This window comes from Lissotriton vulgaris, chromosome 1_1, assembly GCF_964263255.1.
Source record: "Lissotriton vulgaris chromosome 1_1, aLisVul1.2, whole genome shotgun sequence".
NCBI lineage: Eukaryota > Metazoa > Chordata > Amphibia > Caudata > Salamandridae > Lissotriton > Lissotriton vulgaris.
In genome coordinates, this window is record NC_141685.1 from 64,363,777 (window position 1) to 64,391,337 (window position 27,561).

General features: G+C 48.9%; 2 protein-coding genes across 2 annotated transcripts in view; both read right to left on the reverse strand.

The window, feature by feature from the left end:
* Positions 1-27,561, reverse strand: part of LOC147737284 (uncharacterized) — a 1,685,245-nt gene that overhangs the window by 1,466,973 nt on the left and 190,711 nt on the right. The gene's annotated exons all lie outside the window — the stretch shown is intronic.
* LOC147737299 (uncharacterized) overlaps positions 1-27,561 on the reverse strand; it is a 143,545-nt gene that overhangs the window by 76,386 nt on the left and 39,598 nt on the right. The window contains exon 3 of the mRNA XM_086924986.1: positions 17,290-17,340. The gene's annotated coding sequence lies outside the window, so the exon portion shown is untranslated. The remainder of the gene's footprint in view (positions 1-17,289; positions 17,341-27,561) is intronic.

Genomic DNA, 27,561 nt, shown 5'->3' on the forward strand with positions numbered 1-27,561 from the left:
GGAGAAAAAGGGAGAGGTCACCTACCTGGTCGACCTGGGAACTCCCCGGAGCCCCCACAGGGTGCTCCATGTCAACAGGCTAAAAGCATATGTCGACAGGAAGGACATGAGTTTGCTCATGGCCCTAGATGAGGGACAGGAGGAGGAGAGTGACCCTCTCCCCGACCTGCTCACTCAGAATCCTGACGATGGATCGGTAGATGGTGTTGTCTTTTGTGGCAGCCTCTCCGAACATCAACAGAGCGACTGTAAACAGGTTCTTCAGTCGTTCAGACATATGTTTTCTCTAACACCCAGCCAGACCGATTGGTGTACCCATGAGGTTGACACTGGTGACAGCTTGCCCGTGAAGAGTAAAATCTACCGGCAGCCTGATCACGTTAGAGACTGCATCAAGAGTGAAGTGCAGAAAATGTTGGAGCTGGGAGTCATTGAACCCTCGGATAGCCCTTGGGCTAGTCCCGTAGTTCTAGTGCCGAAACCTCACACCCAGGGTGGTAAGAGAGAGATGAGGTTTTGCGTAGACTACAGGGGTCTCAATGCAGTCACTAAGACTGACGCCCACCCAATACCAAGGGCAGACGAGCTTATCGATAGATTGGCTTCGGCCAACTACCTAAGTACGTTTGACCTGACAGCTGGGTATTGGCAAATCAGGTTAGCTGAGGACGCCAAACCTAAAACCGCATTTTCAACCCCTGGTGGGCATTATCAGTTCGTGGTGATGCCCTTCGGTCTGAAAAATGCACCTGCCACCTTCCAACGGTTGGTGAATCAAGTCCTTACTGGGCTGGATGACTTCTGCGCGGCGTATCTTGACGATATCGCTGTCTTTAGCTCCACCTGGGAGGATCACCTGGTCCACCTGCGGAAGACGTTAGAGGCACTGCAAGCAGCAGGTCTCACTATCAAGGCCACCAAGTGCCAGATAGGGCAGACACAGGTTGTATACCTGGGCCACCTTGTAGGTGGAGGCCAGGTTCAGCCACTGGAGAGCAAGATACAGTCAATCAGGGACTGGGCTCCTCCAACCACCCAGACTCAGGTTCGAGCTTTCTTGGGCCTGACTGGATACTACCGGAAGTTTGTCAGGAACTATGGTTCCATCGTGACACCATTAAACGAACTGACAAGCAAGAAAATGCCAAAAAAGGTTCAGTGGACAGCGAGCTGTCAAAAAGCATTCGATGACCTAAAGCAGGCCATGTGCACGGCGCCTATCCTCAAGAGTCCGGACTACTCCAAACCATTCATTGTCCAAACAGATGCTTCTGAGTTGGGTGTGGGAGCTGTTCTTTCTCAACTGAATTTTGATGGTCAAGACCAGCCCATTGCTTTTATAAGTAGAAGGCTGACCCCTAGAGAGAAGAATTGGTCAGCTATTGAGAGGGAGGCCTTTGCTGTGGTTTGGGCCCTGAAGAAGCTGAGGCCATACTTGTTTGGCACTCACTTCAAGATTCAGACCGACCATAAGCCCCTCTTGTGGCTAAATCAGATGAAGGGTGAAAACCCCAAACTGCTTAGGTGGTCCATTTCCCTACAGGGGATGGACTTTACAGTGGAACACAGACCTGGTACTGATCATGGCAATGCCGATGGGCTCTCCAGATATTTCCACTTAGAACAAGAAGACTCACCTGGTCAAGGTTAGCTTAGTGTTCCGACGTTTGGGGGGGGTCATGTAGGAGAGTAGGGTCTGCAATCCTATGATCACCCAGATTTTTTGCTTTTGTTTCACTGGTTTACGACTTTCTCTGGCTGTGGGCCTGCTAATCAGACCCACAGCCTGGCTGTTCTCTTTCTAAATTACGATATGTACCCTAGGTGCATTTACCAATTGGTACTGGGCCACCTTATCAGACCCCGTAACGCAGGGCATAGGTGTACCCAGGGCCGCCAGGGGCTGCAGCATGTATTATGCCACCCCTGGCTGGCCTCTTAAATTTGACACAACTGGCTGCACGACAGCTGGGGCGAAGACGTGTAACCACCCTTCGCTTTAGGTATAGTAGCCCTATATCTAACCATACAATGGACACCCGAGTCCCTATCAGTCACTCCTATGGCAGGCCTTATCAATCCTGAAGGCAGAGTGCGTGGGCTCGTGTGAGCTAGGTTCAGGCCCGAGCCGAGCCCGGCTGCAGCTTGCGGAATCAAGACCCAATAGCTGTTCCATGATAACGCGTACCATATCGGTAACTCCGGTATCGCGTTATCAAAGCATGTCGAGTAAGGTGTCATACGAATCGGGGTGCTGCCCTCTCACCAATTCTGGCGATGAGGTTAGTATCCCACCCTTCTAGAGGGACACGACATGTACGTAACTGTGAACCCCGGTTAAAGTTAACTGAAGCCTCAGCTCCACAAAATGGATGCTGCCACCACAGACACAAGTCTGACCTCCTGCTGCTGGGAGTCCTTCCAGCGAGGAGCACTTGGACAAAGGGTTTCCTGTCGAGGGCGCTGTTCGCACCGTCCCAGACAGGGTTTGTGTATTCTGGGTAGGTAGGGCTTTGGCGAGAAGGTGACTGCGGAGTGGCACCCCGGTGCTCACTACGCATCTGCCGGTTAGAACCAGTTCCAGGGGCGACAGCCCTGGCCTGGGGAAAGCCCGGCAGGGGAGAGGGGCGTAACTACCCCCCTTCCTGGTCCCACCCTTAGGGCAGGACCTAGTCATGTACCCACCCCTTTCTTTAGGATAAAGACCGGAGCGGGGACCCTTCCAAATTAGATCATCTTTGAATCAAGAACTACTTTCTACGAAAGGACACTCAAGACTCTTCTCAAGATTTCTCCCTTGTGGCTAAGGAGTAGTCACCCTGCATCAGCGGGCACCAACTAAGAACTCTGCGGTTTGCTGCAAGTCCTTCCTCAAGGATCCGACGGCCCAGCTCGACGAGAACCGGCTTCCCTGGCACCTCTGACCTCTACCCCCGTCATCAGCTCAGCTGTGATCTGTGGGTGCGACGAGACCTCGAGGGACCGGCCATCATCAGAACCTGCACGCTCTTAAAAACCAGCACGACCATCGAGGTAACTCTCTGGTGAGTGCTCTGGGGTCCGAGAAGCCCCGACCCTGAGCCGCTCTAGCACCGAAGTGCAGTCTCCCAGCATCTCCACGATCTGCGTGGGGCCCTTCTGCTCGCTGCTCAGCACGTTGTCTGGTCACTCGCCGCTGGCTTGTGCCCTTCTGTGACGACATCCGAGAATCATCACTGCTGGTCTGGTTGCTCCAGACTGGCCCTTGCTTCCATCTTTGCGAGAAGCACCCCGGACCCTCCTGGTCCACTCAAGACGCCATCTTAGGCCCACCCCGTGGCCCTGAGATCTGCCAAGGCTTGTTGCCCCATCCTGGGCCCAGCGACGCCGACAGCATCATCCTTCGTGGGACAGCTCGCACCTCCACCGTGGTCGCCGACAACGCCTCCTGGTCCGTGAGACTGCAGAGCCTAGCGTCGCCCACTCACCTAGTCGAGGTGACGGCCAACCGGTGCCTTCCTGGTACCCTCTGACTACTGGCTAGTAGTACGAACTTGGTCCCCTCTGCTTTCAGGTTTCATCAATCTCCGATCCAGGCTTGGATCTCTACGAACTATTCAGCACTGGTCGCCGGCCAGCAACTCCTTTCTTCCGGCTCCTGGCTCGTCAGCGAAGACCCCGACGCCTGTAAGACTTGTGCAGCCGCAGCCCTCGTGGCTAGGTAACTCGGCATTTCGGTGCCTGCATAGCCTCCTTACTCTAGGGTCCCGAGTCCCTCGCTTCCGACTTGCCTTATCGGGTCCGCCCGAGACCTTAACCTTTCCGTGTCCTCGGACACTTGTTTTAATTGTGCACTTGAAGTATTTGCTAAAGAGATTTGGTTTGTGCTTAGTACCCTGTCCTCATAAAGAGTACAGGGCTGTTGTGATTCTTAATAAATATCCTGTTTATTTTCATAACACTTGTGTGGTGTCCTTTCACTGGGTGTTCAAGGGGTACATGTGTGGTAAACAGCTGGCTTAACACGCCCTCTCGAGTCTTTAGCCTTAGACTGCTCGTATCCACGCTACTAGGATAGCTGGTCTATAGGTTGACTTACAACCAAACACCATAAGGGTCGTTGGAACGATACATAGCGGTCGCTAGAATAGCGAACGTTGCATATCGGGCCAACTTCTCACATTGGTGAGCAGCGGTTGGGATTTGAGCTTGCTGTTGTTTTACCACACGTATCCTAAGAATATCTTGTTGAAAGATCGCACAAGTACTGTTAGTACATATAACTAAAAGCTTAGAATACTCTGAGTTCTACTGAACCAGCTGTTGTAGCTCCTCAAGGCTTAGCACACCTTGGCTACAACTCTTAGCAAGGGAACAGTAGGTAAACACATAGTGTAGGTAGGTGCATCACTTACACCACACTAGAAACAGTATGTCGGACAAAGGAGGAAACTCTGGGTCTCCCCTTGTGTCAGTTGACCCTCCACAGGTCATCCCTTCAGGATATACTGTGCTGAGCTTCAAGGAGTTGAGACGGTTGTGTCACTCCAGGAAGATTCAGCAGGGGTCTAACCCCACAACATCCTTTCTGATTGGTCTCTTGGAGACTTATGATGCCAGAAGAGCTGAGAAACTTCGTAGCTCTTCTAATCCAGAAGGAGACATGCCTCCCCTCGAGGGAACCCGAGACGATCCTGACCTCATTCACCTCGCAACCGAGAACGAGGATGTGGAGGAGGATGAGGATGAGGATCTCTCTGGGGATGAGGCAGATAAGGGACAGGTAGAAGTCGTCAGACTTAGCAGGTCCAACTTAAGCAAACATGATAGCGGTACTGGGGGACCCCTGGGGCCACTATCAGGTCAGCTTAACATTGGGAACGGACGAGCCAGATCTCTGTCAAGAGGCTCTGGCAGATCCCTTCAAACCAATGGCTCTCACAACTCGTCTCAGAGAGGGATGACGTCCCCCCAGAGGAGAGTGTACGAAGCTAAGGAAAGGGCAGCTAATCTAAGGATTGAAAGGGAAGAACTTGCCCTGGCCAAGGAGAGGCTTGCCTTTGCAAGAGAGAAACAGTTAAGTGGGGTAGTCCCCACTGGTGGCAGCAATGTACCTAGTAATAGGGAAAAGAGTTTCGATACGAAACACCTTGGTAAGATAGTGCCCCCCTTTAAACAAGGGGACGACATCCACAAATGGATTACTGCTTTGGAGAGGGCCTGCACTGTGCAGGGCGTTCCCCAGAGTCAGTGGGCAGCTATCTTGTGGCTCTCCTTTGAAGGAAAAGGAAGAGACAAGCTCCTCACCACAAGGGTAGAGGATGCTAACAATTACCAAATCTTGAAAAATACGCTCGTTGAAGGGTTCGGCCTAACCACTGAACAGTACAGGGTGCTGTTCAGGGATACCCAGAAAACGCAGTCTCAAGATTGGTCTGATTTTGTCGATTGTGCCACTAAGGCTTTTGAGGGCTGGTTGCTGGGCAGTAAGGTTACTGATTACGAAGGATTGTATAATTTGATGATGAGAGAGCAAATTTTAAACAATTGTCAGAACCAGTTGTTGCATCAGCATCTTGTCGACTCAGATCTGACCTCTCCCCAAGAATTGGGAAAGAAGGCAGACAGATGGGTTCGAACAAGAGTTAAACAGAACCAGGGCCAGAATCAAGGTGGTCAGAAGAAAGCAGACCAGAAGGGTAAAGATTCTAAAGGGGAACAAAGTGACCAGAAGTCTTCGACAGGTCCCCAACAACCCAAAGAGGGTGGGGGTCAGGCTCCCCAAAAGAAGAAAGAAGGCCAATCCAAAAGATGGTGCCAGTACTGTAAAAGTAAATCTCACTGGTTTAGTGAGTGCACCAAGAAAGGAGGAGGGCAGACTCCTGCCACTGCAGCCCCTAAGGCACCTGTGCCCCCTAGTACAGTCAGCAGTGGTAGTGCGCCTCCCAAGGGTTTAGTAGGGTTAACCCTGGGTTCTGAGGGGCGTGACAACTTAGTTGGCACACTCACTCAGGCTGTCCTTGTCAGTACAGGGGACGTGGACGTGTCCCCTGACGTAAGCCCCAATTCTTTGGGCAAATACCGACAGACGCCTTTCATAAATGGACAGATGGCTCAGGCCTATAGGGACACTTGTGCCAGCGTCACCATGGTGACGCCTAACTTTGTGGACCCTGGACAGATCATGCCAGGTACAGAATTCCTGGTGACCAATGCAAGCAATGTCACTACCAATCACAGTATGGCAATTGTAGCTTTCTCCTGGGGAGGGGTAACTGGCCAAAAGAAGGTTGTAGTTAGTCCAGACCTCCCAGTGGATTGTTTGTTGGGCAATGATTTGGAGTCGTCACAATGGTCAGAAGTGGAGCACCGGACTCACATGGAAATGTTAGGTTTGCCAGCACATGTGTTCGCCGTGACTAGGTCACAGGTCAGGAATTGCCCCACTGAACAGGTGCTGGATCCTGGAACAAAGGACCAGACACCTCCCAAGAAAAAGAGCAGTAGGGTTAAGGCTGCGCCTTCCCCCTTGCCCCAGGTCGAGGATCAAGTCTCGGAGGAGGCTGACCTACAGGAATTGCGGGAAACTGAGCCTAGGGAATTCGAACTTGATCAAGTTGAATTCTTGGGTTCAGGGGGACCCTCAAGGGAAGACCTGGGGAAGGACCAGTTAGACTGCCCTTCTCTTGAACCCCTCAGACAGCAGGCTGCTGCTGAGGCTGCCGGGAACGCCACAGGTACCCACAAGGTATACTGGGAAGATGGACTCCTGTACACTGAGTCAAGAGACCCCAAGCCTGGCATGACCAGGAGGCTGGTTGTACCCTTGTCTCAGCGTGGTTTCCTACTTACCTTGGCCCACGAGATTCCCTTAGCAGGTCACTTGGGCCAGACGAAAACGTGGGACAGGCTCGTCTCACACTTTCACTGGCCTCACATGAACGAAGATACCAAGGAGTTTTGCCGCTCCTGTGTCACTTGCCAAGCCAGTGGTAAGTCAGGTGGCACGACAAAGGCCCCCCTTATACCACTGCCTGTGGTGGGGGTACCCTTTGAACGGGTGGGGATCGACATCGTCGGTCCCATGGAACCACCTACAGCATCAGGGCACAAGTTTATACTGGTGGTAGTGGATCATGCCACCAGGTATCCTGAAGCTATTCCCCTTAGGACCACTACAGCCCCTGTTGTGGCAAGAGCCCTAGTTGGAGTGTTCTCCAGAGTGGGCTTCCCTAAGGAGGTCGTCTCCGACAGAGGTGCAAACTTTATGTCGAGCTACTTAACTGCTATGTGGAAGGAATGTGGTGTTAACTACAAGTTCACTACACCCTATCACTCACAATGCAATGGGCTTGTTGAGAGATTCAACAGGACCCTAAAAGGGATGATTCATGGACTACCGGAAAAGCTTCGGCGTAGATGGGAAGTCCTGATCCCCTGCCTCTTGTTCGCCTACAGAGAAGTCCCACAGAAGGGGGTTGGCTACAGCCCTTTTGAACTTTTGTACGGGCATCCTGTAAGGGGACCCCTGTGTTTGGTGAAGGAAGGATGGGAGAGACCTCTCAAAAAGCCTGCAACCAACATAGTGGACTATGTGCTTGGCCTCCGCTCGCGGATGGCTGAATACATGGAAAAGGCATCTGAAAACCTTAAGGCCAGCCAAGAACTCCAAAAAGCTTGGCATGACCAAAAGGCTGTCTTGACTGTTTACCAGCCCGGACAGAAGGTGTGGGTGTTGGAGCCAGTGGCCCCAGCAGCACTCAAGGACAAGTGGTCCGGGCCCTACACCATCCTGGAGAAAAAGGGAGAGGTCACCTACCTGGTCGACCTGGGAACTCCCCGGAGCCCCCACAGGGTGCTCCATGTCAACAGGCTAAAAGCATATGTCGACAGGAAGGACATGAGTTTGCTCATGGCCCTAGATGAGGGACAGGAGGAGGAGAGTGACCCTCTCCCCGACCTGCTCACTCAGAATCCTGACGATGGATCGGTAGATGGTGTTGTCTTTTGTGGCAGCCTCTCCGAACATCAACAGAGCGACTGTAAACAGGTTCTTCAGTCGTTCAGACATATGTTTTCTCTAACACCCAGCCAGACCGATTGGTGTACCCATGAGGTTGACACTGGTGACAGCTTGCCCGTGAAGAGTAAAATCTACCGGCAGCCTGATCACGTTAGAGACTGCATCAAGAGTGAAGTGCAGAAAATGTTGGAGCTGGGAGTCATTGAACCCTCGGATAGCCCTTGGGCTAGTCCCGTAGTTCTAGTGCCGAAACCTCACACCCAGGGTGGTAAGAGAGAGATGAGGTTTTGCGTAGACTACAGGGGTCTCAATGCAGTCACTAAGACTGACGCCCACCCAATACCAAGGGCAGACGAGCTTATCGATAGATTGGCTTCGGCCAACTACCTAAGTACGTTTGACCTGACAGCTGGGTATTGGCAAATCAGGTTAGCTGAGGACGCCAAACCTAAAACCGCATTTTCAACCCCTGGTGGGCATTATCAGTTCGTGGTGATGCCCTTCGGTCTGAAAAATGCACCTGCCACCTTCCAACGGTTGGTGAATCAAGTCCTTACTGGGCTGGATGACTTCTGCGCGGCGTATCTTGACGATATCGCTGTCTTTAGCTCCACCTGGGAGGATCACCTGGTCCACCTGCGGAAGACGTTAGAGGCACTGCAAGCAGCAGGTCTCACTATCAAGGCCACCAAGTGCCAGATAGGGCAGACACAGGTTGTATACCTGGGCCACCTTGTAGGTGGAGGCCAGGTTCAGCCACTGGAGAGCAAGATACAGTCAATCAGGGACTGGGCTCCTCCAACCACCCAGACTCAGGTTCGAGCTTTCTTGGGCCTGACTGGATACTACCGGAAGTTTGTCAGGAACTATGGTTCCATCGTGACACCATTAAACGAACTGACAAGCAAGAAAATGCCAAAAAAGGTTCAGTGGACAGCGAGCTGTCAAAAAGCATTCGATGACCTAAAGCAGGCCATGTGCACGGCGCCTATCCTCAAGAGTCCGGACTACTCCAAACCATTCATTGTCCAAACAGATGCTTCTGAGTTGGGTGTGGGAGCTGTTCTTTCTCAACTGAATTTTGATGGTCAAGACCAGCCCATTGCTTTTATAAGTAGAAGGCTGACCCCTAGAGAGAAGAATTGGTCAGCTATTGAGAGGGAGGCCTTTGCTGTGGTTTGGGCCCTGAAGAAGCTGAGGCCATACTTGTTTGGCACTCACTTCAAGATTCAGACCGACCATAAGCCCCTCTTGTGGCTAAATCAGATGAAGGGTGAAAACCCCAAACTGCTTAGGTGGTCCATTTCCCTACAGGGGATGGACTTTACAGTGGAACACAGACCTGGTACTGATCATGGCAATGCCGATGGGCTCTCCAGATATTTCCACTTAGAACAAGAAGACTCACCTGGTCAAGGTTAGCTTAGTGTTCCGACGTTTGGGGGGGGGTCATGTAGGAGAGTAGGGTCTGCAATCCTATGATCACCCAGATTTTTTGCTTTTGTTTCACTGGTTTACGACTTTCTCTGGCTGTGGGCCTGCTAATCAGACCCACAGCCTGGCTGTTCTCTTTCTAAATTACGATATGTACCCTAGGTGCATTTACCAATTGGTACTGGGCCACCTTATCAGACCCCGTAACGCAGGGCATAGGTGTACCCAGGGCCGCCAGGGGCTGCAGCATGTATTATGCCACCCCTGGCTGGCCTCTTAAATTTGACACAACTGGCTGCACGACAGCTGGGGCGAAGACGTGTAACCACCCTTCGCTTTAGGTATAGTAGCCCTATATCTAACCATACAATGGACACCCGAGTCCCTATCAGTCACTCCTATGGCAGGCCTTATCAATCCTGAAGGCAGAGTGCGTGGGCTCGTGTGAGCTAGGTTCAGGCCCGAGCCGAGCCCGGCTGCAGCTTGCGGAATCAAGACCCAATAGCTGTTCCATGATAACGCGTACCATATCGGTAACTCCGGTATCGCGTTATCAAAGCATGTCGAGTAAGGTGTCATACGAATCGGGGTGCTGCCCTCTCACCAATTCTGGCGATGAGGTTAGTATCCCACCCTTCTAGAGGGACACGACATGTACGTAACTGTGAACCCCGGTTAAAGTTAACTGAAGCCTCAGCTCCACAAAATGGATGCTGCCACCACAGACACAAGTCTGACCTCCTGCTGCTGGGAGTCCTTCCAGCGAGGAGCACTTGGACAAAGGGTTTCCTGTCGAGGGCGCTGTTCGCACCGTCCCAGACAGGGTTTGTGTATTCTGGGTAGGTAGGGCTTTGGCGAGAAGGTGACTGCGGAGTGGCACCCCGGTGCTCACTACGCATCTGCCGGTTAGAACCAGTTCCAGGGGCGACAGCCCTGGCCTGGGGAAAGCCCGGCAGGGGAGAGGGGCGTAACTACCCCCCTTCCTGGTCCCACCCTTAGGGCAGGACCTAGTCATGTACCCACCCCTTTCTTTAGGATAAAGACCGGAGCGGGGACCCTTCCAAATTAGATCATCTTTGAATCAAGAACTACTTTCTACGAAAGGACACTCAAGACTCTTCTCAAGATTTCTCCCTTGTGGCTAAGGAGTAGTCACCCTGCATCAGCGGGCACCAACTAAGAACTCTGCGGTTTGCTGCAAGTCCTTCCTCAAGGATCCGACGGCCCAGCTCGACGAGAACCGGCTTCCCTGGCACCTCTGACCTCTACCCCCGTCATCAGCTCAGCTGTGATCTGTGGGTGCGACGAGACCTCGAGGGACCGGCCATCATCAGAACCTGCACGCTCTTAAAAACCAGCACGACCATCGAGGTAACTCTCTGGTGAGTGCTCTGGGGTCCGAGAAGCCCCGACCCTGAGCCGCTCTAGCACCGAAGTGCAGTCTCCCAGCATCTCCACGATCTGCGTGGGGCCCTTCTGCTCGCTGCTCAGCACGTTGTCTGGTCACTCGCCGCTGGCTTGTGCCCTTCTGTGACGACATCCGAGAATCATCACTGCTGGTCTGGTTGCTCCAGACTGGCCCTTGCTTCCATCTTTGCGAGAAGCACCCCGGACCCTCCTGGTCCACTCAAGACGCCATCTTAGGCCCACCCCGTGGCCCTGAGATCTGCCAAGGCTTGTTGCCCCATCCTGGGCCCAGCGACGCCGACAGCATCATCCTTCGTGGGACAGCTCGCACCTCCACCGTGGTCGCCGACAACGCCTCCTGGTCCGTGAGACTGCAGAGCCTAGCGTCGCCCACTCACCTAGTCGAGGTGACGGCCAACCGGTGCCTTCCTGGTACCCTCTGACTACTGGCTAGTAGTACGAACTTGGTCCCCTCTGCTTTCAGGTTTCATCAATCTCCGATCCAGGCTTGGATCTCTACGAACTATTCAGCACTGGTCGCCGGCCAGCAACTCCTTTCTTCCGGCTCCTGGCTCGTCAGCGAAGACCCCGACGCCTGTAAGACTTGTGCAGCCGCAGCCCTCGTGGCTAGGTAACTCGGCATTTCGGTGCCTGCATAGCCTCCTTACTCTAGGGTCCCGAGTCCCTCGCTTCCGACTTGCCTTATCGGGTCCGCCCGAGACCTTAACCTTTCCGTGTCCTCGGACACTTGTTTTAATTGTGCACTTGAAGTATTTGCTAAAGAGATTTGGTTTGTGCTTAGTACCCTGTCCTCATAAAGAGTACAGGGCTGTTGTGATTCTTAATAAATATCCTGTTTATTTTCATAACACTTGTGTGGTGTCCTTTCACTGGGTGTTCAAGGGGTACATGTGTGGTAAACAGCTGGCTTAACACGCCCTCTCGAGTCTTTAGCCTTAGACTGCTCGTATCCACGCTACTAGGATAGCTGGTCTATAGGTTGACTTACAACCAAACACCATAAGGGTCGTTGGAACGATACATAGCGGTCGCTAGAATAGCGAACGTTGCATATCGGGCCAACTTCTCACAACCCCTCTAAGGGGCACTCTGTGAGCAATGTTTAATAAATCGGACACTGCATATTTCAGAGCATCCTTCATGGAGCTGTGGCACTCGTAATGACAAGCGTCCAGCCAATGTACTTACAATAGAGCTTCCCTGGTCACTTACAATATCCAGAATAGACAAGGATATTGCAGGGGCATGTCTGCTCAAGCAGATATGCCCTCACAGGGGATATCCCTAAAGCAGCGTGCACTATAAGGCCTGCTAGAGGGGGTTCTTACCTATATCTCAGACAGTCCCTATGGGCATCGCATACAGGGATGTGTGCCATGTCGACTCTTCAGTTTTGTCTGCACCAAGACACACAGCTGCAGTGGCAGTATGTATGTATGTGCTTGGTGAGGGGTCCCTTAGGGTGGCATCATTTGTGCTGCAGCCTTTAGAGACCCTCTTTAACAACAAGGCCCTTGGTACCAGCGGTATCTTTTACCAGGGACTTATGGAGTGCCAATCGTGGAAACGACAGGTACACTTAAGGGAAGGAGATCTGGCTCAGGGGACCTGGTTGGCAGTGACCCTGTGCCCTTCCAGTCAAATTCTGCATACACAGTTTCAATTATTTTGGGTAGTTCATTTACCTGTTCTAATGGAGAGAACTCCCGTAGGCGTTGGCGGATTGACACTGATGCTGCTTCCACTTTAATGGTAGCTAGTATTATGTTGGATACCTGGTTGTAGTTATTTATTAACTTCATCCCTAAGTTTAGGGCAAGTTCTGCTCCGTACTCATTTTGTATTTGTCTTAATACATCTGGTATTATTGCTAATGAAGGAATACCATGAGGTCTGGAGTATATGGCAGCAAAGACTGTACCCCTCGATGCGCAATCCTCTAACTGTGGTGTTATCCCCATGGGCAAGCAGATTGTTAACATTCTGTGTTTTTTAAATGGCGTTGAATTTGGGAATACAGCTTCTAACTGAATTATTTTCTGAGCTACCCAGAAAGGAATTTGTTCAGGTTTTGTGGGCACTTTGCCTATTACTGTGTGTAATGCTTGTGGAGTAATTTTAGTACCTGTGTACTCTTTGAGTAGAACAAGCAGTTCATCACGTGGCATTGTGTCAATGTCAGGATGTGGTGCATAGGCCGCTAATATCGGCCATGTTGCTCCTGGTCTTCCTAAAGGACCAAGCCTTGCTCTTGTAGTAACGTGGGGTAGGGCGCCATTAAACCAGAAAAAATGATCCTGGTAGGTAAGCGGAATCTCAATCACCGCAAACGGAGTGTAGACCGCTGAAAATTCTTCATGTGTGTGATAATGAAACGTTTCTGTTACGGCATTCGCTGCTGGGAATATAACCTATGAGTAGAATACCTCTGTCTGGAAAGCCTCTATCACGAATATTACTACACCTCCTCTGGGTGGTAACCCATGTTTGAGTAGTTTAACTGTCAGAGTATGCCTTACATTGGGAGCAATCTGTATTGCATTGACATCGTCTTCTTCGAACTGATTAAGTGCCTGGGTTATTGGGGTTAAGGCTCCTTCTAACACATCGTGTTTAAGACCTGATGTGTCAAAGGAATTTTAAGATACAGTTTTATGCACAATTTTGGTAAATTCCATCAAGCTTGATTAAACAACAACCAATACATGGGATATCTTGCCTACTCAGCTGTGGCGGAGTTTTGTGCCCACCCACTCCAAGTAGGGGTCTCTGGGAATAACCCCAACTGAGCTACTCAGATTCTACTGTGAAATAGGTACCAACCGTTGGTGGCGCCATGTAGTGTAGTTCTTATAGTACCCTTCATGCAGGACTTGCACTCACACCCAGGAATTCTTGAGGCTTTGGAGAGGATGAATTGCACATGGTATAAGAGGAACACTACTCGACTAAAAAAAACAAGCTCACTTCTCAGGGATGTACTGAAATGCCAGCCTCATAGCACACCTCAAGGGTTTTTTTTTGTATGTATCCTGATGATTCTGGAATACACACATTTGTTTAAAATTCCTCACACACCAAAAGGGCCCTTGGTGTCATGCTTTATCATCGGGGTCTTCCCGCCCGGCTGCCGGACGGGGCAGTGCTGCGACAAGCGACTACGCTGGAGCACCTTTTTAATGTGGGTGCTACGTGGTTTATCTAATCACGTGTCCCTGTGGCAAAGAGTACGTAGGGATGACGAGCAGACCAGTAAAAGTTCGTATGAACGAACACCGCAGCAATGTGCGCTGCAAAAAAACCACGACAAAAATGGCGACACACTATGTTACTGAGGGCCACAGCATTCATGACCTGAAATGGACAGTCATTGAAGTCTTCAAAAATGACAGAAACTTACTAGAAAAGGAACAACGCTGGGTGCATCGTCTAGGTACACATCGTACCGGACTGAATGATGATATACCCTGGTCTAGTCTAAATCCCTGATCAGTTTTAAGAAATTATGGCTGCACAACCAGTTGTCGTTGTCTGTGTTTTCCTTAAGAGTTGCTGTTGAATAATGTTTTCCAATAACCTCATGACTTGTGCCCAATCTGCTGCCCCCTATGTGTCTGGTAACAAGTTTTGCAACTTGAAGAATCACATCAACTTGCTGTCCCTGTACTTTTGTCCTAACAACACCACTGCTTCCATTTTTCGCTGTATCATCAATCCACCTTAAATGATTGTTTTCTATAAACTTTTGTGACCCTGTAGACTCCGAGCAACACTGGCATCGGGCAACCGGGTGCATTATTTAGTTACCGGTTGGCTCCAGCTTTGCGGGGCACACTGGGCATGCGCGGAGTCGGAATACACTTCTCCGCGCATGCTCAGTCTGCGCCGCGCTTGTTCGCGCATGCTCGGTTTCCGCCGGGCGTCGCGACGCATGCGCAGTGCAGGAACACTGCACCGTCCACCACGGCGGCCGCACCCATTTAGAGAATGAAGCTCCCTAGCCTTCTTCCGATACTATTTATTTTATAAAACAATGCCTTACGACACAAAGACTACGGGGGATCTTTCAACCCAGCCCTTCACTCCATATGAAACCTCTGGAGGCGAAGAGCTTAAAATGGCCACCATAATAACCAGATCCCGGCACTCCATCTGTTCTAGTACAGGTGTCGGACATCGGCAATCAGACCCACCCCACTTAACCAATTATCACAGCTACTTAAACTCCCGCCCCCACCTCCATCCTCATTACCACGGAGGCCACGGACGGAGGAGGAAACACAACGAGGTTGAGGGTTGAGTAAGTACGGCATAGCCGAATTGAAGGACTAGAAAATAGTGGCATATGGGGTGCCATTGTTATAACTCTTAGGAACCTTCTACATATGCATCTCTGTTTCATTTTGTATCCCACCTGCAGCTGGACCCCCTAATACCCTTCCATCAACTGTTGGCCCATGAGGCACTGTTCCTCATCATAATAAGTATGTACAGCCAACTTCTCTGCACTATACATGTATGGAATGTGTGATTTCTGTTTGTGTGTGTGACTATCATTGTAGAAGTACAGATCCCTCCCTTGGTTTTTCCTAGGGATGGACAACAGCTATATGTTTGTTTGTTCCTTTTTTTACAGGTACTTAGTTAATAGCGCTTTGGGATCCGCGCATTAATAATACCGTGCTCTTGTCTTTTCAGGCATACTACATGAGTATCTTGTTAGTAAGGGATGTGTATTAGAATATTTATTTTATATCCATACACATAGTCCCCTTTTTTTGACTTTTTTTGTAAATACACCCACTGTGGCGACTCTCTAGTGAGTGACAGGGGGATCTCTTACCCCGGTCCTGACGAAGGGGCATGGCGCCCCGAAACATGTCAACCCACACAGGAAAGTAAGCTCATAACCCCGCTTACCGTTTCCGACTTCACGTTTTTAACAATACCAGCCAGTGTTTATTAAATAGTTTTTGTATCACTAGGCCAGGTATTTTTTAACATCACCTTCATATCATTCCTGACCCCACTGACACTCACTCCAATTCACTCACATAGCACCCACATTAAAAAGGTGCTCCAGCGTAGTCGCTTGTCGCAGCACTGCCCTGTCCGGCAGCCGGGCGGGAAGACCCCGATGATGAAGCATGACACCAAGGGCCCTTTTGGTGTGTGAGGGGTATTTTAAACAAATGTGTGTATTCCAGAATCATCAGGATACATACAAAAAAAAACCCTTGAGGTGGACCCTTTTGATTACAGTTACATTTGCATGAGGAGGACGTGCCCACCTCGGTGCCACGCGGCAGTACCTCTTCCTCCCTCCTTTTGATCTCCCTAGCCTCATAGCACACTCAGCCAGGTCTCACCTCCTCCTCCTCAAACTGTTGACCAGCTATCAGGGCAAAGGAGACTGCAGCAAGCATCGCTGGCTTGGTTCCACACCGGACCATGCAAGGTGGTCAACTCCATACTCCTCCAAGTCAGCAAGCACTCTAGTCAAGCCAGTCCTAACCTCATATGAATGTTCCCCATTACAACTATTTTAATGGTACAAAGTTATGCTTCTGCCAAATGACTGAGTCAAAAAGTGAAAGGTGTTACTAGGAAGTGCTGAAAGCGAAAACATTAAGTTTTTCAATATTTCTGAGTCTGCCACAGTACACAGGAGCATTATTTCTCTACAGCAGCAAATCATGTATGTGCCCAATAGAAAGCATGTTTGAATGAAACATGGAAGTATTGCAGCCAACGATCTGTGCAAAATCATAGCAGAGTGCAAGATAACTTGTGTTATCATTCCAGCAGAACGAAATGCCATTCCTAATGTGTACGTCATTTTAAAGACAAACCCAGGAAAATGTATGGTCAAGTGTTGTTCTTCTGCCTGTTAAAAGTCTGCACGCAGCAGTCTGGAGCCACTCAGGAAGGAGGTAAGCTCTACATTTCATCTTTAGCCCTTAGGTTACAGTCACAGCCTGATGGGTCCGGAGAACTTTATCCGCGCTCTAACTGCGCCGAGCAGATATACGTAGCCATCATAGGCTGTGCTGTGTGCTGGGTGATGCCTGGCATCATATTATCGTTGGCGGGAGGATAAAGGTCTGATAGGAGCTACTACTAGAAGAGCAGAGAAACAGGACCACAGTTCGCCACAGAGCGACAACTGCCCAGAAGCTGAAGAAAGAACTCTGAAACAGCAAACCTCCTACACCCTGGAGATTCTCCGGGATAAGCAAATGATGGTAATGAAATGCAAACTGCAGCATTAAGGTCACACACTACAACATCTTTCCCTTTAAACCGAAGATAACAGCCTACAATAAAAAACTAAACAAAAAGCAACAAAACTAGAAAATGCATTTCCAAATGCTGCAAAAGAGAAACAGTTAATACAAATGAACAATATTAAACTTTGTTGGTACCTTAGTGATGTGCTTACTTCCTGGCTTCACTCCATCTGCAGCAATAACGCTCTGAAAGGAGAAATTACTGCTGTGAGTCTCAGAGTCTTCAGTGTTACTGGCCTCAGTCACGAAGCCTTTGGTGTCGGAAGATAACTTTCTCTTATTTGGCTTTATAGTTCCACCAGTCACGCCATCGCTTTTAGCAGACACGCTACTCTCAGCAGCATCATAACTTCAAGAAGATCAGCAAAGCGGATATCACCACTCACATTGAGTGAACAGACTCGCCTCTGCTACATACATCCACTCTGTTCTCAAATTTGCTTGAGGCTGTCAAAATGCAAAGAGCTGCAATGTATTCGCCACACTTTCCTGACTACCTTGTTTTTAAACGTTGTGACATTCAAGCGTGATTCTTGGTTCATCTGCAAGCTGAAGTTTTTTTAGAGGTTCTATTGCCACACAATACTCGTCCCATATTCCAATTTGTCCACAGGGTGTTTCAACCCTGGTAGTTATCAACTGCCTGTTTTGCAGATCATTTCAGATAGTTTCTGTAAGAAACAGAATTATTATTTGCGGTAGATGAGGAACAATCACAACCGTTGTCAGAGTGAACTTTCAAAGCCATTCAATTACCCTAGGATCAACCCCCTGGTACCTAAGCACCGAACAGGCAGGCTTAACTTAAGATAATATGTAAAACATTTATGCAGAAACCAAAAAAGTAAAAGTCAAAATGCAAAACAATAAAAAACCCAAACCAAAATAGAAAAATAAAGTAAAATGTATTGAACAAAATGACACTAAAACAACAAAATCCAATAAGGGGAATTAGATATGAACTATAACACTGTAAGAATCACAAGGTGCTAATGGATGAGGGGCCCGGGCATGGAGTAGTCTCCCTGGAGCTGACTGCCAAGTCAGAGGAAACCGGAGGCCACGGCCTGCAAGCACATAGTGCAGGAATTAGCCGCAGTGGTCCAAAAAGACATCTAGTGCTCCAGGATCAGATAGGGCTGCTGGCCTACAGGGGGATTCACTGCAGGTTTGGGCGCAAAGTGCTTAGAGTATTAAGAACAAGCAGCAGATGCCCATTAGGGCAATAGCAGACGGTTGAAGGCAGCAAGGCCCGGACGAGACTGAAAGAGAGTAACAACTATCACCATCATGCAACAGCATAGTGGAGCTCAGCGGGAGGACAACCCGGTGACAGCCACCCACTGGGGCTGGGACCCCCACGACAAGGCAGGCCGGTCTGGTGATGTGGTAAGAGATATAACAGCCATGTCTTCAGCGAGAAGCAAGAAGGATCAGAATCTAAAAAAGATGCAGACCAAGCTCCCGATGTCTGGCAGCGGAGAAGGGAGGCTCTCCCCAAATACACAAATCAGCCAAGATGTGGACACCTTTGAAGCCCCAGTTACCTACGCCTTTTTAGACTCTCTATTCAGTGCATTACGAGGCGACTTGCAGACGCTGAAAAGGGAAATAACGGGGGAGATGAAGGAGATAACTGATGGAGGCCACACGTTCCCAAACGGCATCAACGTTCCGCCTTATGATAAGCTGGGACGTCGATGCCGTTGGGGACCGTGTGGCCTCCATCGAGGATCAGGGGCAAGCCCGGGAAGAGGAGGTGGAGCATCTGCAACAAGAGATACTCTGGCTCAAGGCTCAACAGAGCGATCTCCAGGCACACACAGAAGACCTGGAGAATCGGTCTTGGCGAAACAACATCCACGTTAAGGGAGTACCACCTAAAGAAGAAGGGCCAGATTCACACAATACCTGCAGGGTCTCTTCAGGAGCATACTGGGCGCCCCCACTGGATATTTTGGCTTACATTCCAGACTTTCAACTAAAAGAGTGTACACTACATACTGCCAGGGACAAGCAAACACTAAGATATCAGGACCACTCCATAGCTTTGTACCAGGACCTGGCTCTAATACCCCTTCAAAAGTGTTGGGCGTTTTCGAGTGGCAACCACGCGTCTTTGAAATCAAGGAATACCGTATTCTTTGGGTCACCCTTTCCGGCTGATTTTCATATGGCAGGGCAAACTCCTCCTGCTCAGATCGTCAATAAAACTCCAGGCCCTGATGGGTTGCCCATCGATCTTATTAAATATAAACCAGATTTTTGGGCCCCACTGTTGTTAAATATTTTTAATAATCTAACCAATGCCCCACTACCTAAGACATGGTGTACTAGCACGTTTGTTCCCATTTTTAAAAAGAGTGATTGCACACAACCTTGTTGCTGTAGACCGATCTCCCTCATAGATAACACCCTTAAAATTTTAGGCAGAGTTTTATACACAAACATTTTAACCTGGACAGAGGACAATCAGATTTTAGAACAATGCCAACTAGGTTTCAGGGGTAAAGTTGGCACAAACGAGCAAAGTCTTAATCTTTATTTGATCATAGGGAAGTACACTATTGCACAGCACTCGCCACTTTACTTAGCTTTTATGGACCTGTCCTCAGCTTTCGATTTTGTCAATAGGTCCCGTCTATGGTCCATCCTTTTAGAATATGGATTGGATGAGGCTCTTGTTCATTTTTTGGCCTATCTCCATACGGACCTGAACGCGTGCGTCAGGATTGGTGATGGGGAGATGTTTCCAATTACATCAGTGTAGATAGAGGGGTCAGACACTTATAAGGTCCCAAAGGCGAGACCTACTGGGTATGCCAATGCTTGTTTACATGATGGGCATTGGCTGACCGCTACCTGGTTACTGAGGACCTAGGGAGGTTGAGACATATTAGGGGGAGTTTTAACCACATCAGATGATGCTGTGCATGCCCAAGCCTAGGTAGCAATTAGGCACAATCGGTAGTGCTGACTGTGAGTGTGTTCTTTCACTTTCAATTGACGGGGCTGCCCCCTTTAGTCTGGTGAAAGCCAAAAACGGAATTCAAGTCGATCTTCTCATCACACAGACTTTTCAGTCAAAAAAAATTGTCAATGTTTGCTGAGGCCCTTCAAAATAGTTACCCAGCTCCAAAAATGAGGGTCAATGAACATTCATTGCAAAGACAGTTTTGATGAGATGTACACCTTTTTTGTTATTTGCTTCTAGCTTTCTCCATATTCATTCATTTTCAACCTTTGTTCGGCGTGCAAGCTTGCTCCACGCTCCGCCCAATTGCGCTGCAATTGTGAAACCAAACTGAAGAGGAGCCAATTATGACCCCGCCAAGCTGCACAGCCGTGCCTTCAAATACGTCCAATAAATCAAACTCATGTTATACTTCCGTTAATCCATATTAACTCCATTTTTATCAATCTTTTTATCCTTTGTTTTCTGCGATTTATTTTACTCATTTCATTTCTTTGTCAACGTCTTTTTACAACAATACAGGAGAAACGTGTATCCACAGGTCACAATTTATTCAAGAACACCCAATGCATTTCGGGATAACCCTTCGTCAGGGGTTTATCTGGGGAAAAATATATACACCACTTTTAATAAAATCCAACTACTAAGTTTCTGTACATAAGCATCAAGCCAAGTGTAAAGCGTCATTTATCAGTGCTATCTACTACAACAGTCAAACAGTGTGCAACATTTCATTGCTCATTTTTCAAACTCCACAGCTCGGTCACAATACCCTCCTCAATTTAATACATCACGTAGCTCCCTTTTTGATGTGGAAAACTAAACCTTTAATATAATTTACATGTTAGTGGATTGACAATCGCATCCTTTGGGGAAACTTTAAAGTACATCAAGACCCCCAGTTACCTCCTGAGCCCTCCATCTAATCTCTGTTCCAGTTTAAGCAATCGAAGAATTAAACCCCATACCCCGCTTACTGTGACTAGTGTTCGTTGGCTATTTAAAAGCATCATTATAATCCGTGTTACGCGTTTTATCAGAACTTTCCCGTACCATCTCACGGTCTATCTGCGGTTACCCCCGCACTCCTTTACAATCAGTGTCATGATTAGGGGTGTCCATAGATAGAGGGAGTACAGATTCGTATTGGTAAAGAGCCAGGTCTTCAAGGCCTTACGGAATGAGTTTCCAGAATCGAAATTGAAAGAGGAAGGGAGTTCAACAAATTGTCCGCAGCAAGCGAAAAGGACCCCCTCCCCCCATCTAGATTTTCTGAATCTAGGCACAGTCACCGAATTCTTGCTGGAAGATCTTAACTGCTTACCAAGGACATATCTCCGAAACAATTTTTTCATGCCTTCTGATCCCTTATTATAAAAGGTCTTGTGCACCAAACACAGGGCTTTAAACTCAATTCTCCGACCCAAAGGAAGCCAAGGAAGGCTCTTGATGGTAGCCGCAACAGAGTGGAATTTAGGAAGGCCCATCACCAGCCTGGCAGCAGCATTCTGCACAAGTTGGAGTCGGTGTAGGAGACCCTTATTTATCCCTACATAAAGGGCATTGCAGTAATCCAATCTAGACAACACAAGGGCCACCACAGCCTGTTTCCGCGTGGGGGGGAGAAATTGACATATCTTTCTGAGAGTTCTTTTCATTCCGAAGCAGGTGGAGACTTCTATTTATTTGGGGGCCCAAGGAGAGGGAGGTATCAACTATGATGCCTTGATTTTTGGCACTGAGGCCAGGGGGAGGGCACGATCCAAGCATAACTGGCCTCCAGGCCCTGGACCAAATTTCCTGATTGTCTCCAAAAATTTAAATCTCAGTTTTATTCCCATTGAGTCTTAGATAGTTCTTTACCATCCATGCAGCTACCGCCTGCATGCAGCTTTTAAAATTTGCTGCTGAAGCTTCAACACTCTCAGTGATGCTAATCATGATTTGAGTGTCATCAGCATAGGATAACACTTCTAGGCCAAAAGATCTTACAACCCTGGCAAGCAGGGCAACATAAAGGTAAAAGGGTGCGACTCAATGAGGATCCCTGGGGAACCCCGCAGAACAGCCGTTTAGGAGCAGAAAGGAATTGACCCATCGTAACTCTTTGAGCCTGTTCCGTAAGGAAAGATGTAAGCAAATTAAGGGCGGAGCACTCAATCCCTATTTCCCGGAGCCTCCCAGCCAATCTAAGGGGAGAGATAGTATCGAGGCTGCCGTTAGGTCCAGAAGGGTCAGTAAGGTGGTGTAACTTGCGTCGATCTGTTGTCGAATGTGTTAAAAACAACGGTTAACGCCGTCTTGGTACTGTGCTCACTTCTTAACCCATATTGCGAGCCATCGAGCAACTGATGATCCTCCAGATAGGTGCTAAGATGGAGGTTCAGATGTTTCTCCAAGATTTTAGCTGGGACAGGCAACAGGAAATTGAACTGTAGTTCTTTAGTTCCGCTGGATCCAGAGAGGGGTTCTTTAAGAGAGGTTTAACCACGGCAGTTTTCCAGGCAGTGGGATACTGGCCAGAAGTAATAACGGCATTAAGAACTACGGTCAAAGTAGGAACAATAGCCTCCATTCCTAGTTTCAGGATCTTCAGGGAACAGGGCTCCATAGGGGAGCCAGATCTAATTCCCCTTACCATTCGCTCCGTGTCTTCTTGAAGTATAGGGGGAAAGGCACTCAAGCGGTAATCCTTTGGAGGAGCTTCCAGAGAATCTGACGGACGATCGGCCTTTGACCCTCCGACTTTGGATATCTCCACGGAAAAATATATGTGCTTGATTTTGTCAGTATAAAAGCATGCCCTTTTATCACATAGCTCCTGGGAGACCTCGGTGTTGGCAGAGGCCGAGGGGGCTAGGAGGGAATTAATCACAGTGACGAGTTCCCTCTGGGATTTAATGGATTCCGTCATCTTGGAATAGTAAATAACCTTTTCCTCATTAATAGCTAGCCTGTATTCCTTCAATCTGAGTTTATGCAGGTCCCTTTCGGCTGGGATAAGCTCACGGCGCCATATTTTTTCCTGCTGTCGGCATACCTGCCTAAGGTTTCTCAACCTTTCGGTGAACCAGGGTGCTGAAGGGCGTTTTCTGGCCACATAATGCTCCTTAAGAGGGGCAAGAGAGTCCAGAGCCGCCAAGAGCCAGTTGGAAAAATCATCATAGATTGAGTTAACAACTAGGTGGGGGAGACAGCAATAACTGCTGAGCTTAATTAGAAGACCCTCCTTATTTATGCGGCTACGGTTTCTCTTCATCTACACCCTGTTCTTAAAATTGGGATCTGGGTGGGATTCTGCAATTCGCAGAAAAAATGGAATGGGGTAATGATCAGACCAAGAGAGTGGGATGGGATCATTCACCTCCATCCTCGGATTGTTAGAGAAGATCCCGTCCAGAATGTGTCCGCCGTATGAGAGGGGCTCCTCACCAGCTGAGGAAGGCCACAGGAGTCCATAGTTCCCAGTAAAACCTGCGTTTCAGAGCACAGAGTTTTCTCCAAATGGAAGTTAAAATCACCCAAAAGAGTGACAGTGGATCTAGCCAAATAAGGCTCAATCCGATTGCTGAAGTCCTGATTAAACATCCCACTGGGTAGGGAGGCCGGTAGCTGACCACTCCCACAAAACTATCAGTGGGTAGGATCTTCAAGGAGAAATATAGGGCCTGGTAGGGATCTGAGGGAGTGGTGAGGGCCTCAGTGAAGCACGGGAAGGTGTCTTTATAAAGTACTCCCAAACCGCACTATCAAGTCTGGACAGAGCATACCCTGATGGGATGGCCTCCACCAGGTTATGTTATGTTATGGGGTTTTATAGAGCGCACAGCTGCCCCAGCAAAGGGGCGTCCCGGCGCTGATCCTAAACAAAACACAACAGAGAACAGAAAGAGACATCCGGAAATTAAGGAAATAGGAAAGTTTTAATGGCTTTCCTGAATTGGTAGAGTTCATTTATTTCGCGAATGTGACCTGGCAGAGTGTTCCATAGCTTAGCTGCTAGGTACCGAAAAGACCGTCCACCAGCTCAACTGCGCTTGAATCAGGGGATTTCAACCATATTCTGACCGGCTGAGCGAAGGGCTCGCGTGGGCACATACATCTTCAGTAGAGGTTTTAGCATTCTGGGGGTAGACTGTCTTAAGATTTTAAAAGAGATGCATAAGGCCTTAAATTGTATTCGCTGGGCTACTGGAAGCCAATGAAGTTTGCGAATAGTGTTGGAAGTAGAGCTAAAGCGGGGCAGGCCTACTAAAGCTCTTGCAGCCGCGTTCTGAACGCGTTGCAAACGGGCTGTTTCTGTTTTGTTGGTCCCAAGAAGCAGAGAGGACGCGTAATCCAATCTGGACAGCACCATAGATTGGACAATCACTTGTTTGGTATCAGGGTTGAAAAATTTCAAAATAGTTTTTAAACTTCGCAAAATTCCGAAGCATGTAGCGGCCACTTTTTTAGTTTGGGTGGTAAAACTAAGAGCAGGGTTTAACCAGACTCCCAGGTTTTTGACTTCTGGCTTAGGTGTTGGAGCTTTTCCCAGATTGGAGGGCCACCAGTGATCTCCCCAAAGTTCCGAGTTTTTTCCCACCAGTAGCACCTCCGTTTTTGCAGCATTAAGCTGTAGACAGTTGGCAGTAAGCCATTCTGCTACGGCAGCCAAGCCAGAATTGAATTTGAGAGGGTCCATGTCCCTTCCCTCCGATAAAGCAACCACTAGCTGCGTGTCGTCAGCGTAGGACACGATGTTAAGGTCCCACGCTTTGGCGACAGCAGCCAGCGGCTGGACGTACAAATTGAACAGGGTGGGACTCAAGGCCGAGCCCTGAGGGACCCCCTGTTCAATAGAGTGCGCCTTGGAAAGGAAGGGAGGAGTAGAAACCCGAAAAGACCTGTTGGTCAGAAATGACCTAAGCCAGGCAAGAGCCATATCAGTGATCCCTGCCTCTTCGAGCCGGCGAAGCAGGATCTGGTGGGACACAGTGTCAAACGCAGCACTCAGGTCTAATAAAATAAGTGCCGCTGTTTGACCCAGGTCTAGGGAGGCCCGAAGGTGCTCCGTCATAGCCAGGAGCGTCGTCTCTGTGCTGTGACCAGCAAGGAATCCATGCTGAGTGTCATCCAGAGTGTTATTGATGTTTAAGACATTAGTAAGAATTGTGTTAACATGGGCCTCAGCGATCTTAGTGGCCCAGGGGAGCAATGATATGGGTCTATAGTTTTCGGGCTTCTGGGGGTCTGAGGTAGGCTTCTTTAGTATGGGGGAGACCCACGCTTGTTTCCATTTGGCTGGGACCACCCCGGTGGAAAGGGAGGCATTAATTATACTGTGAAGTGGAACGAAACAACACTGGGAGGAGTCTCGGAATTGGGCAGGCTTAAGGGGGTCCATCGGGGAGCCCGATTTAATGAGCTTAGTGAGCGGATTGAATCTTTCAGTGGATATTTCGGGGATAATAGATAAACTAGAAACAGAGCTAGGTATAGCATCTAAGCCTCCGCTGGGTTGGATTTCAGCAGTGAAGGCAAAGTAGATGCCCTGGATCTTTTCCACAAAGAAAGAGGCTATTTCTTCACATTGAGCCGCTGAGGTAGTAACATTAACAGCAGATTTCTTTGTGTTGAGTTCCTTTAGGATTTTAAAAATCACTTTAGCAGGATTGGGGCTGCCCGCGTTCTACAAATGGCTTTGTGATAAAGTTTAAGTTGTATTAGGTAGTCCGCTTTTTTTTCGGTGGAATATTCTTTCCTCCAGTTGCGTTCATAACGTTTACAGGTCTTTTTGAGGCCCGCCAAATTCGCATCATACCAGGGATTGGCATCCTGAGTGCATCTAGTGCACCAGGTTTCTGGAATAAGCCTGTCCAGTGCCTGGGAAAGCCAAGTACAGAATGAGTCATAACCTGGGTCGACATCAGAGAAGCAGTTCAAAGGATCACTTTCAAGAAGGGCATGAAAATCCGTAAGACGGAGTTTGCGCCAGGGTCTATTACGTGTGACAGTTTGAGTTTTACAGTTGTTGGGGGTAGATGTGCAAAAGGACAAAGCAACCATTGAATGATCCGACCAGGCAATAGGTATAGGAGCAGGGGAGCTAGCTGACTCAATGACTCAATGTTGGTAAAGATAGGGTCCAGCGTATGGCCTCCAGTGTGCGTGGACCTATGACTAGTTGGACAAGCTGGAAGGCTGCAAGATCCGTGATCAAAGTACAGATCATTGGTTCATGCTCCAGCTCGAAATGGAGGTTGAGGTCCCCCAAGATACTAAAATTAGCTGATCTCATAGCACAGGCTTCCACAATCTCCAAAAGAGACGTATCAAAACCACCCATAAGACCAGGAGGTCTATATATAAGTAGCCCCGAAAAGATAAAGTGGGCATTAATGGAAATATTAAAATATCCACATTCAGCCCCTTTAAGATTAGTTTTCTCAAACGAGCAAGGATAAATCGTTTTAGTAATTACGGCAATACCGCCTCCTCTTGATGCCCTATTAATCAGGGTGATCGAGAAACCAGGCGGGAGTGCTAAGTTAGAGATAGTCATTCATCCACGTTTCAGTAACGAAAAGTATATCAGGGGACTCGTCCACTAAAAGATCGAATATTTCAGCATGGTGCTTAGGTAAAGATCTAACATTAAGGTGATATACTTTCAGTTGATGCTGTGACACGGGAAGGCTAAAGGCTCCTGTGGTAATAGGGACCGGGAGATTGAATAGGTTACAGGAGAAGGTGACTGGGCAGCTCAAAGGCTCAACGGGGGGAGACAGTCCTTAGTTGTGGCAGGACGTAAGCTAAGTAGCTCAGTTCTAGAGTAGGCTTGCTTACCTGGCCTGATTCTGGCGAGAGGCGCAGGACTGGCGCGGACGGGCGCAGACGGGCTTGCCTTTGGCGCGCCCGCCCGCTGCGCGGACGAGGTCCTATGCACATTTATAGGTCGTGAGGAGGGTGGGAAGGATGACAGCTAGTCCGCAACCCTCCAATTTCCCCCAAGATGGCGGCCCACCCCTCCACAGTCCGGCGTCAGCATGCAATCTGCTGCGCGAGGACAGGGGATCGGGAGCACAGAGGAGCTAGGGCAGATCAGCCCTTTGAACAAGTATCAAGCGCAGAGCGCATAAACAGTTTAAAAACAAGTCAATCAAATAAATTTTTAAAACACGCAAGTTGCGAGTACACAGTCTCCCAGCTTCCGCCTCGGGAGCGCTTCACAAAGGCTCTGAGCAATCTCTAGCCCAGGTTTCAGTAATAAATACCCAATCAGGCCTACGGGAGGAGACAAAATCATTAAATTCTGCTCTATGTTTAATCAGAGATCAGGAGATACCCTGAAAAGGACTGTTTCATGGGTAAGGGTAGGGCTGACACATTTCCCCTTGGTTTCTTTAGCTACCCCCAATGGAATGACTGTCTTACAGTTAACTCACTCATAT